The following is a 12,813-nucleotide window of genomic DNA, read 5'->3' as shown; positions in this document are numbered from 1 at the left end:
CCACAGGGAAGCGGGGGGATGCCGGAGGGTGAGGTGAGAAATCCCCAGAGAAATACCCTCCCCTGCTTCTTCTTTGACGGAGAGCGGCCGTGCCTCTGCCATGCAGGAGGGCGATGTCCCCTGGGGAGGCCTTGCTGAATCTGTCTGGGATGGTTCCGGAAGTAGGAAGGGCAGCCGGGGGTGGGGAGGCGGCAGGAATGTTCTGGCCTGCTGCTCGTCCAGGCGAGTGTCCCGAGAGGAGGGCCTCTGGACATCAAAGATTCCTTTTGTCCCCTTCCGAGTGGCAGGGCAGACCGGCCACTGGCGATGACTCAGGCCTGGCCCTGACGTCACCCACGCCCGGCCACCGGCCTCCCTCTGCAGCCAGGAAACTGGCTGGGGAGTGGCACTCGCAGGCTGCAGCAAATCTCAAAATAAGGAGGCAACTGCCTCTCTCCTCCTCCTCCTCTCCATCGCCCCACAGCACACCTTTCTTTTCTTTTCTGCTGCTGCTTCTTTTGTTTGAAGCCTCACGGAAGGTTTTACTTATAGATCAACTTTCAAAATGTAGGAAGTCAGAATGGGTGACATCATCAGAAAGATATGTGGAGCTGATCTCGACAAGAAGTGAAGAACCCAGAGCAAGAAGGCGGTTATAACTCCTGAGTCCGGGCAGTTGGCAGCGTCTGGGTTTCAGAGGAGCCAGCGCCTCCGAGTAAGTGAAGGCCACCCCCCAGACCCCCTCACTCAGCACCCTTCACTGTGGGGCGCCATCTTGTTCTCTGACACCTGTGCCTGGCAGGCCCCAGCCCGGAGGGAGGGAATGGGGGCTGCATCTGGGAGACCCTCCGAATACGGCACCAAAGGGATCTCTCTGATCTTTTTCTTCTCCACAGGACCAGACAAGAATGCGTTTCCTCTCGGAAAAAAAAATATATATATATATATATATATATATATATATATATATATATGTATATACCTCACGCTGGTACCCAGAGAGCGGAGAGCGGAGGCCCAGGGTCATGGTACGAAGGCAGAGAATAGACACTGAGCACTGCTTGCTGCCCAGGGTGGGTGACAAGAGCACTTGCCACCTTTCCAGATCTCTTTGAGTACCACGGCAACTCCCTGGGTAAGGTGGCACCACAGGGAAGCGGGGGGATGCCGGAGGGTGAGGTGAGAAATCCCCAGAGAAATACCCTCCCCTGCTTCTTCTTTGACGGAGAGCGGCCGTGCCTCTGCCATGCAGGAGGGCGATGTCCCCTGGGGAGGCCTTGCTGAATCTGTCTGGGATGGTTCCGGAAGTAGGAAGGGCAGCCGGGGGTGGGGAGGCGGCAGGAATGTTCTGGCCTGCTGCTCGTCCAGGCGAGTGTCCCGAGAGGAGGGCCTCTGGACATCAAAGATTCCTTTTGTCCCCTTCCGAGTGGCAGGGCAGACCGGCCACTGGCGATGACTCAGGCCTGGCCCTGACGTCACCCACGCCCGGCCACCGGCCTCCCTCTGCAGCCAGGAAACTGGCTGGGGAGTGGCACTCGCAGGCTGCAGCAAATCTCAAAATAAGGAGGCAACTGCCTCTCTCCTCCTCCTCCTCTCCATCGCCCCACAGCACACCTTTCTTTTCTTTTCTGCTGCTGCTTCTTTTGTTTGAAGCCTCACGGAAGGTTTTACTTATAGATCAACTTTCAAAATGTAGGAAGTCAGAATGGGTGACATCATCAGAAAGATATGTGGAGCTGATCTCGACAAGAAGTGAAGAACCCAGAGCAAGAAGGCGGTTATAACTCCTGAGTCCGGGCAGTTGGCAGCGTCTGGGTTTCAGAGGAGCCAGCGCCTCCGAGTAAGTGAAGGCCACCCCCCAGACCCCCTCACTCAGCACCCTTCACTGTGGGGCGCCATCTTGTTCTCTGACACCTGTGCCTGGCAGGCCCCAGCCCGGAGGGAGGGAATGGGGGCTGCATCTGGGAGACCCTCCGAATACGGCACCAAAGGGATCTCTCTGATCTTTTTCTTCTCCACAGGACCAGACAAGAATGCGTTTCCTCTCGGAAAAAAAAATATATATATATATATATATATATATATATATATATATATATGTATATACACACACATATATATATATATCTGTGTGTGTATCTGTGTATACACACACACACACACACACACACACACTAAGGCTGAATTCTAGGGAAAATGGCCGACATCGTGCCTTCCACCCCGTCACTCCTCTTGTTTTGTTTCCTCTTCCTTCTTCTGCCCTAGTGCTCTGTTTTGGACGGCCAGAATGTTTGTTCAGTTCTGAACTATTTGCTTCCTGGATCTTATACCAAGTAATCAGACACAAAAATAAACCCTGTTCTAGGCAAATACGTGCCCTATGCCGTCAAATGGTATTTTCGCACCTAACCTGTTAAAAGATGGCAGCTCTGGTAAGAAAACGACCACAACCAGCTGCCTTTACCCAGCGTGTTTCTGGTTGCCTGTGGTTGTTCTGGTGTGTACACCTCCACTGTCTCACTGCCCTGTTTACAGAGAGCTTATTTTCATTCCTACATGCGCCATCCCATCTGGGATGATATTAAACACAAAGACAGATTATAATGTATCTTTGGTGTCTGTTTTAATTTCACCTAAAGAATCTTAAGTTTTTGCATAGCCTATAATTTTACAAGTTCTGGAAGTTTCTACCCAAGAGAGTTAAATTCCCGAGAGAAAAGTTTTAACGTGTATAAGAACTGCAGAGCACACAGACATAGAAATCATACCCAGTTCTCCTGGCTTCCAAAGTCATCTCCTGAGTCATTATCTAGTCTTTGTACAGCTTACTTAGCAGAGAAGAATTGTTCTTTATAAATTCAGTTTTATAATGATGGGGTGGGAGGGTATTTTAAAATGTATCTTATGTTATGAATGCAATAGGGAAGCTCGTTGCTTACTGAAAAAGAGTAGCAGATTTCTTTATAAACTGAAAATGCCCTTTGGAAATTAACCATAGCACACCAATATATCTGTTTTGTAGGTCTTACATTTTACTTTTTGTTTTATTTTCATATATCAGGTTATCTTGAAGTGAGGCTCTGCTAAACCACTCTTCTTCTGGCTGTATGAGCTGAATGCTGTGACCATTAATTTGGTGAGTGTCATTTGTCCCTAATGGCTGCTTAAATTTAGTTTACTAAATCTATTCTTTTGCTTTACAGTAAGGTTTAAGGAAAGGAGAGAAGGCACAGGGACTTCTGCACACAATGATAACAGCTGTATCAAAGAGGGCAATAGGAATAGTTAAGATAGGCTAATTGCTGTAATAGACTGAAAAATGTATAATGACTCAAACATAATAGAAGTTTATTTCTTGGTCTTGTAACAGTAGAGGTTGGTGGGGCAACTCTCTTTCATGCATTCATTCAGAGACATGGGTTGAGAGAGGCTCCACCTTCTGCAGTATGTGGTTTCCAAGGTCACCTGGGATTGTTTCCACTACCCAGTGGAGGAGGAAAAAAGAGTGTGAAAAGGTGCACATGGAGACTTTCATGGCCCCTGCCTAGAAGTGGTGCACAACACTTCTACTCATACTCTATTGGCTAAAATGCCAGTCACATGACCACATCTGACTGCAAAGAGGTCTGGGAAATGTAGTCCCTGGGGTGGGGAGCAGCCACTTGCCAGTGACAGCTCAGGAGATCTTCTGGAGAAAAGAGGTAGTCCTCTCTGGCACAGCATAATAAGGAACTTAGAGATGCTCAAGGATAGGACAGCAGAATGAAGCAGTGGGAGAAATAAACAGTGATCAGATATTTAGAATTCTCTAACAGGTACTCTTAGGTTAAGAGTGGGCAAGGAGCAGTGGGTGAGATTTTTCAAGATGCCTCGGTCCATTCTGAGCCTAAGCATTTACATGAGCACCATCAAGCCACCAGTGGCCAGTGAACCATGAAGGACATTCTTCCCCCTCCCCCCCGCCACAAGGCCCTCTTAGTCTAGGACCATTCTGGCTCAGTTTCCTGGTCCTGGGTCTAGTCATGGTTGTTGGAATTGTCCAACAGAATTCTGTTCCACCAGTGGTCACTAGGAAAGCTCATGGTTTCTTTAACTCATGGTTCTGTCTGCTCTTGGGGGTGTTGGGAAGCTACCCTCCTCCAGATCTTGGCATACTTTTTAATATTGGGAGGTAGTGGAGGGAATTCCTGACAAGATGGGATCTTCAAATCAAGTTATTAGAGAAACATGCAAAAGCAGACTAAAATGGCTCTGGCTGGGGAGATTAATGCTCCCCAAAGGATCTGATATATAACTCTAGCTTTTTCTTTTCAGGAAAAGTTGCAAAACATTTACTGAAATAATGAGTGGTAAGGTTATAAGCCCTGTCTGAAGTTGGTCTTAGTGCAGTATCCCCCTCACTGGTAAATATCAGAAACCACATGGTGGTGCCTTTATGATGGTCCCAAGGCATCATAAAGACCTCCAATAAAAATGGACTATATGTGCTCACTTCAACAGCACACACTATAAAAATGGACTCCAGTCCTTGCCTGAGCTGCCTGGTACCTACTTCTCTAGTTTTGTTGTCAATATCTGACTAGACAGTCCGGTTTCTGATTATATTTTACCCCTGGACTTGACATTTCTGGCACTCACACCCAAACCCTGAAGAATATACATTGTCCATTGTGAGGGAAGGCCAGTTACTGGCTGGTTTAACACAGCTCTCAGGCTCTCATGGAGCCTAACATCTGGCCTCATCTCCTATTACTGCTGCCTCGCCTCTGCCCAGCCCCCTCACATCTGGAGTGGGCTAAGGAGGAGTGGAATAGAAGAACAAGTTACTTATTGCAAAAGTGCTTCAACCTTTGAAAGTCCATTTTCTTGGTTTGGTGGGTCCCAGAAGTGTCTACTGAGCAGACAGAGCTGGCTGGGCTAGCAGAGTAAACTAAAGAGAAGACCAGCTTGAAGGGGAGAGTACCGTGCCTGTAACAAGGGAGCAGCCAGGAGTAAGTTGAGAACAAGTACCAGGTTTCAAAAGCTGGAGCCAAGTGGGGACGATCTGTTGCTGCATGTACAAGCCTAAAGGAGTCTGCCAGGAAGGGCAGGGCCAAAGACCATGGTCAAGGAGGAAAAGGAGTCAGGGTCCATTCACTGGGGAGACTCGTTAGTCATAGCTTGTTAATTTCAACTGCCATGTGATAATGACTCCTCAAAGCACTAAGTATGCAGGAGTTGACAAATGAATGTGTGTAGAAGGGGTTAGCTGGGGTCAACCTGCTGATTTTTAATGTCTAGCTGCCTAGCATGGCAGAGAGAGGAGTGCGGCCGCCAAATCAAAATTTCACTGCCACCAACACGAACCCTCCACAGGGAACTGGTGCAGCACACTGGGTGACACCACGGACCCACCAGCAAGGCAGGGGTAACAAATACACACTTTGTAAATATTTTGATCTTTGACATTTTCAAAAAAGCGTCAAAGTAGACATTATGGGGAAAGTTAGACTTTCTTGAGCTTCCTTAACTTATAATTTTATATTTTATTTTATTAAAAAAATTTTTTTGTTGAAGTATAATTAATTTACAATGTTGGGTTAGTTTCTGGTGTATAGAAAAGTGATTCAGTTTTATATATATAAAATTTTTTTTTCCGTTCTTAATTCCACATGAGGGGTAGAATTCAAATCTGGGGCCTCATAGTCTTTTCAGAGCTTAGGTCATCCTTGTTGATTTGTGATACACAGATGTGGTCTGGGCACAACTGGCTGACATAGGCAGTGCCTGGACCAGTTGGTTATTTTTAACCCCAGAGGTTTTATACTTTTCATGGCACAGAAGTACAAGCTCCCCTCTTGCTCTGGGTCAGCATTATGAATGTCCTGTTACTCCCTTTGGAGGATTTTGCAATCGGGCCACATCACAGACACCAAAGCTAAGAATTCACAGTAATGGGGCTTCGTAATTTCTCATGCTGAAATCCCCTGACTTCTTGTTAAGAACGCAGTTGGAAAACACCACACTGAAGACTTCAGGGTTTTGTTTTTAACTCAAGCCTCTGGTTTTCATCAGAACTTTACAGCTTCCTCCCGCTTCCAAAATGGTATTTTAAAAAAATGTAAAACTGAGATTCTGTCAGAATATTCTGTCAGAATAAGTAAGGTAATATATGTGAAATGGTTTGGGCAACTTAGAAAAATGTGTGGCAAGTCAAGATGTTGATGAAAACAAATTCCATAGTTATGGTCAGCATTGGCATTTGGCTTTTGATATTGCTACTAATATTGTAAGTATCATTTTTATTTATTTATTTATTTTTTTGGTCTCTCTAAATTGATTTTCATCTGAAATCCTTAGCACCACTTCCTTTATATATATATATACTTGCATATATATATATATATATACATGCATATATATATATATAAATTACTTATTTATGTTTGGCTGCGTTGGGTCTTCGTTGCTGCATGCAGGCTTTCTCTAGTTGCGGTGAGCGGGGGCTACTCTTTGTTGCGGTGCGTGGGCTTCTCATTGCAGTGGCTTCTCTGGTTGCGGAGCACGGGCTGTAGGCGCGCGGGATTCAGTAGTTGTGGCACGCTGGCTCAGCAACTGTGGCTCACAGGCTCTAGAGCTCAGACTCAGTAATTGTGGCGCACGGGCTTAGTTGCTCCACGGCATGTGGGATCTTCCCGGACCAGGGACCAAACCCATGTCCCTGCACTGGCAGGCAGATTCGGATTCTTAACCACTGCGCCACCAGGGAAGTCCCGGTACCACTTCCTAACTAGCCAAAGCATGTGGTGTAAAAATTTCAAGGACATTTGAAAAGCTTTGACTCTAGGATAGGCGCCTAACCGCGAAGCTTCTAATCTTATTCAGAGACATTTGACCTGGGACTCACTAAGATCCGTGAGGGAGGGTAGATTTGAGCCATCTCTCTGCCAAAAAAAGATGCTTCCTGGCATTCGATAGGGCTCCCAGTGCATTGGCCAGAGGAGATTTTGAAAGCACTCCACAGAAGCACTGGCCCTGGGTGGCATCTCCCCAGCCGGAATAGAGCCCATCATCTGTCCAGAAGTCCCTAAGCAGAGTGCAGTCTCTCTGTTTGGTGTTCTGGGTAGGGGCCGGGGGGATTACACACAGAGGCAACAAGCATGAGATCAACCCAAGAGCAGTAAAGATGTTGTGGAAACTGTGAATTCCCTTCCACATTCCAGTTCCTATAGTCTGTTATCTTCAAATGCAGCAGGAAAGTAGTATCTAGTGAAAAGGACTTTCTCATTGACCCAAATTCCTTGGCATCAACTATATCAAAGTACTTTGCAAAAGAGAACGTAGCTTAAAATTCACCCCAGCACCAGATTCAGTCTATCTGTCTTCCAAGTCCTCTTGCAGCAGCGAGGCCATGGCTGGGCTGGGCTCCTAAGAGGCCTCTCTTCCCTCTCTTTTCACTCTACATGAGGCAAATTCCTTCACTTTACTTTTAAAAAATTAGTAAAAAGAGCCATAACTAGTCACTATACAAAATCTAAATCTGGAAAATACAGAAAAATATCAAGAAGAAACCAATAATGTCTAGTAATCCAACAACCAAGCAACAATTTAATATTAACATGTCAATGTATTTCTTTTCAATTTTTCATATATAGTCTTTTCTTCTTTTAAACATTACTGAAATGGTATCTTATATGCTTTTTTTCACCCCACTTAATGTTATGTTGTAAACATTTTTACAAGTCACTAAACGATTTTGAAAATTTGATTTTTAATGGCTGTGTTTCCATTGCATGGATATATCTTAATTTATCCATTTTTTTATGTACATTTTTATTGCCTCTAGTGTTCCGCTATTATAAACACAAAAACATTCTTTTTTTTTTTTTTTTTGGTACGCGGGTCCCTCACTGTTGTGGCCCCTCCCACAACGGAGCACAGGCTCCAGACACGCAGGCCCAGCGGCCATGGCTCACGGGCCCAGCCGCTCTGCGGCATGTGGGATCCTCCCGGACCGGGGCACGAACCCGTGTCCCCTGCATCGGCAGGCGGACTCTCAACCACTGCGCCACCAGGGAAGCCCCCACAAAAACATTCTTGTAGATAAATCTTGGTGGACACCTTAGGCAAAATTCCTAGAATTGAATCAGTAGGTCAAACGACCTATTTTTAAAGTTCCTAATGCATATTGATAAATTAGCCTCTAAAAAATTACCATTGTCTATTTAAAAACCTAAGTCCCTTTCAGTTTCTCATGTTAAAATGCATGCTCCTAGGCCCCAGTGGCATCAAAAGCTCTGTGGAGGGGGCCTAGGGATATGCATTTTAATATACCCTCCCAATCCTTATGCACATTAAGGCCTGAGAACTATTGTTAATGCTGCATTCAATTCAATAAACATTCATTTTCAGCAACACTTATTAGACAGAAAATAGTTAACCCTAAGCTAATATATCTAAACCAGAATTTAACGTAAAGGCTCTTTTTGGCTTCTGAATTTTAATTTTAATTTCTCCTTAATCGTGGTTTGGTATAGTTGAAAGATTATCAGCTAGGGAGTTAGGAAACCTTATCGTAAATATGAGGTAACTGAGCCCCAGAACGGTTAATTGACTCACTTATGGTTGTTACCCAAAGATTTAGTGGCAAAGGTAGAACTAGAACTTGAAGAAACAAAGGGCATGGATCCACCCAACCTCTGGGTAGTGTTACCAAGTCCAAGCTCAGTAGTAGTAGCAGTAGCTTACCACACCACAGGCCAGTAAATCGAGAGATGAGGTGTTGGGACAAAGGGATAGTGACTTTATTCAGAAAGCCAGCAGACTGAGAAGATGGTGGACTAGTGTCACAAACAACCAGCCTACCAGAGTTAGAATTCAGGCATCTTTTATACTAAAAGGGGAGGAGGTGTGGCTAGTTGTTGCAAACTTCTTGGTGCCGGAATCCTTTGGTCCTGCAGCTGTCCGTAGGTCTGGTCACAATGTTCCTATAAATCTCCAGCAAGACAAATGTTATTCTCTGTTCTGCAACTTTTTATCTCAATATTCCTATAAACCTCCAGCAAGACAAATGTTATTCTCTGTTCTGCAACTTTTTGTCTCTATGTGAATGGAGAAGTGTTATACCTTTAAAGGTCAGAGCCTTGAGAATGGGCTATCAAGTATATTTCAGGCTATGGCAACTTTGTTTTACAAAAGGTGCAGAGCCAGCATGACTAAGCACAGGCCACAGAGCACAAAGGTTAGAGCTAAAGGAACAGATCCACTATGGAGTCAGGTTTGTTCTTCTCTGTTACAATAGTAGAGACAAGGCACCGAGAGAAGACTGACTCCTGAAGTCAGCACCTGCTTCCGCCAGGGAATTTTTATCTGCCTTCTGATAGGCAGAGCATACCTCAGGACATGTGTGGGCAGCCCAGACCCTGCAATGGTCACCTCATGAGACCACTCTGGGCCCTGAACCCTGAGGTGGTAACACTTAGACCAAGGAGGACATAGGATAGCCACACGGATCCAGACCATGAGGGCTGAGTATGAGGTCGGGTCCCGAATCAGAAGCCAAGAGAACAGAGCAGGGACAGGCAAGGGCAAGACTCATACTGTGGCAAAAGTTAGGTCGCAGCAGCGTGAGTTGAAAAGACCAAGCCAGAGCTCCGGGGGAGCTGCCGTGCGTTCAGCCTGGAGGATGGAGTCTCGTTACCCAACTTCACAGTCAGGCAAGGTACTGCCCCAGTCTGCACCTGCCTCATTATATCCGAAAGGTGCTGTGGGCTGGGCTGCCTTCTGACAGCAGATAAGTAGGAGCACCTGGCTGAACAAGGACAATGGGCCACAGAAGAGGTACCCAAGAATGGAAACTTGGAAAATTCTCTGTTACACCAGAGAACGTAGTGAACAAACAACAACCAAATTTGAAAATTCTCACCACCTTCTTAGAGGAAGTGTGACTATCCATCCTGTCTGTATAACTCTGCTCAAAGCCATCAGACCATACCCACTGGTCACCTGATAGTATCTGGCTCCCCTTCCACTCATTTTATCAATACTACCTTAACTTCTGGAGGGCCACTATCGTATCATTTGACTTTTGGGTTCAGCCTCCACAGACTGCTCAGCCCCCAACAGTCCCCAGTTCACGGTCAGGTTCTATATATCACCATTTAGGTTCCTCCATGCCCAAGTTCACGTCCATGTCCTGTGAATGCACCAGGTAAAGCACAAGAGCCAAAAACCAAAGGAGCACCTTCGTCCACTGCACCCATCCTACACACAGAAGCATGAAGGAATTTGCCTAGGATCACAGAGCTTCCCTGCTTCTGTGCATGATCTCCATTATCTCTTGGCTGTCCCCATGCAGGATCACTGCCCTCCTGATTCTTGGCCTCCTGGTCCAAACCTGTGGAGCCAGGGTCATGATGGGTATGGATTCTGGGAAGGTCCACAGCCTCCCTTGAATCAGGGGTACAGCAGATGGAAGGTGACTTTCCAGACATGGCTGGGCCAACTCGAGTCATCACTATGAGGTTGGCCCTTTACAAAGCCCATTTCCCTGGTGTCCTGAACAAGTTCCTTGGCTGAGACACCTTCTGCTATGCACATGGAATTCTAATTGCTGGCAGGACCTGGATCCCTAGGCTAGGAAGATCCATGGGGTGGTGACAGCAGTGCCTCCAGATCTAACTCCCAGGAGGTGGAAGTCAGAGTTCTGTGACATCCAGACAAAGTGTCCACATGCTGCTGGAGAGTCTTGAGTGGTCAACAGAGTAGGAGGTCCAAGGGCAAGAAGTGTTCAGTGGGTCCTGTGACATCTGACAGGTGCCCTGGTGGTCCCATCCTTACCTGTCTGTGCTGACTCCATGTCCCCCCCGCCCCCTGCCGGAACAAACACACATCCTGCTAATAAGTTACCAACTTTAGGAATACAAATCACTTATACAGTCTCTGGCCAAAGCTGCAGGAGGACGCCGGCCCAGGCAAAGTCCGTCACTGCCCCTTGACTGTCATATCATGGCCTACATATTAACCCATGGGAGCGAGTATCACTGGTCTCAAGTCTCCCTGCTGGGCCAAGAGGTACTGCCTCAAATAAGCCCAACATTCCCAGATGGCAGTGTCCCACTACTGCCGTCAAGAGGAACCAGATAAACCTGAAACCTCACCCCATATCAAGAGCCCCATTTTCCATCATCGAAATGCCACACAGCCCACATTGCTGTGTAGACAAGTATTAGGAAAGCTGGAACAGTGAGAGAGATCTGAAGCCATGCCATTCAAGCCCTGAAGGCCCCACACCTGACTGCCATCTTGACTGGGGACCGTCAAAAGGAGCCCCTATGCACCCGTCAGGACGGCTAAAGTAAAAAATACTGATGTTACCAAATGCCGGCGAGGGTGTAGAGAAACCGGATTGCTAATACACTGCTGGTGGGAGTATAAGTGGTTCAGCCACTCTGCAAAACAGTGTGATAGTTTTTAGTAAAGTTAAACATACACTTACCATACATTCCCACTCCTGGATATTGACAGACGAGAAATGAAAACTTAGGTTCACACAAAAACCTGTACATGAATATTCATAGCGGTTTTATTTGTTATAGCTTAAAACTGGACACCTACCAAGTGTCCTTCAGTGGATAACAAACTGTGGTACCTGCATACCATGGATTACTATTCAGCAGTAAAAAGGCACATCTTCCCATCCAACATGAATGGATCATAAGGGCATTCTGCTGAGTGAAAGAAAGCCGGTTCCAAAGGGTTACAGACTGCATGATTGCACTTACATAACATTCTTAAAGGGACAAAATTACAGTGTTGGGGAACAGATCAGTGCCAGGGGTTAGGGTTGGTGGAAGGTGTGCCTATGGTGGGGTAGCACAGGAGTTTCTTTGTGGTGATGGAATAGTTTTGTATCTTGATTGTGTTGATGGCTTCTCTAATCTCCACATGTGATAAAATTTCATAGAGCTCTAGACACACAGACACACACACACACACAGAATGCATGTAAAAACTGGTGAAATCTGAAGTAGTAGTCTGTACCTGAGTTAACCAATATTACTCTCTTGGTTTAGAGAATGTACTACAGTAGCATAAGATAATACCATTCTGGGAAGACAGATGACATCATACAGTTACTGTACTATTTTTGCAACTTCTTGTGAATCTTAAACTCTTTCCCAAAAAATTATTAAAAGCAACTTTTTAAAAGTTTTATTTTAGGTTTAAAAAAAGGGGGAGGTTGTGCCTCACCCCAAGGAAGGGGGATTCAGCCACTCCACTAGCTTCTCTTTTATGAGCAACTCCTATTGTTTATTTTGCCGCTTTCTAATTTATGGTTAGGCATCTACCGCGGCATCCTGGTGGCTTTGGCCTCACCCTCTGCTTCTCAGAGTCAATCAGAGTCAGCCCATCTCAGACCCAATCACAGCTCATCTTCCAGCACTGAGTGTGAATATTCTCCCCTCCTCCACCCTGAGACTGTAACTTCAAAGACTCAGATCTAAGAAATGGTCTCACGGTGAAAAATCTAGGACAAATCATCCTGCTCACCCCTGCACGGTAATTTCTTTTCTGGAATGGCTCTTTGTCTTCCCTGCTCTTCATACAGATTATTCTCTTCACCTTCACCAAATGGCCCCTCCTCTAATGGAAGGAGATTAACCCTTCTCTGCCCCCTCTCAATCTCATTCCGCCGAGGGCTTTCTCTCACCAGCTCTGCTCTCTCCGGGCCTTGTGCCGCAGCTGGACGCTCCAATGTGAGACGGCTGCCTTCCCTTTGAAGCATTTATGCCTCTGTCAAACACCTTTTTGCCAAACTTGGCCCTGGGAAGACAGTTTTGAAATTAAACTCAT

General features: G+C 46.0%; 1 protein-coding gene across 9 annotated transcripts in view; it reads left to right on the top strand.

Annotated features, from left to right (window-relative positions):
- The first annotated feature begins 1,433 nt into the window (after positions 1–1,433).
- ZBTB38 (zinc finger and BTB domain containing 38) overlaps positions 1,434–12,813 on the top strand; it is a 77,740-nt gene continuing 66,360 nt past the window's right edge. For 4 of the 9 annotated variants that reach the window (XM_007107007.4, XM_007107003.4, XM_007107004.4 and 1 more), the window contains exons 1-2: positions 1,489–1,819; positions 3,041–3,115. The gene's annotated coding sequence lies outside the window, so the exon portion shown is untranslated. Of the gene's footprint in view, positions 1,820–3,040; positions 3,116–12,813 lie in introns of all 9 variants that reach the window. The other 5 variants (XM_055086403.1, XM_007107013.4, XM_007107012.4 and 2 more) reach the window with 3 other exon arrangements.

This window comes from Physeter macrocephalus, chromosome 1 (assembly GCF_002837175.3).
Source record: "Physeter macrocephalus isolate SW-GA chromosome 1, ASM283717v5, whole genome shotgun sequence".
NCBI lineage: Eukaryota > Metazoa > Chordata > Mammalia > Artiodactyla > Physeteridae > Physeter > Physeter macrocephalus.
This window is presented reverse-complemented; position numbering and strand designations above follow the sequence as displayed.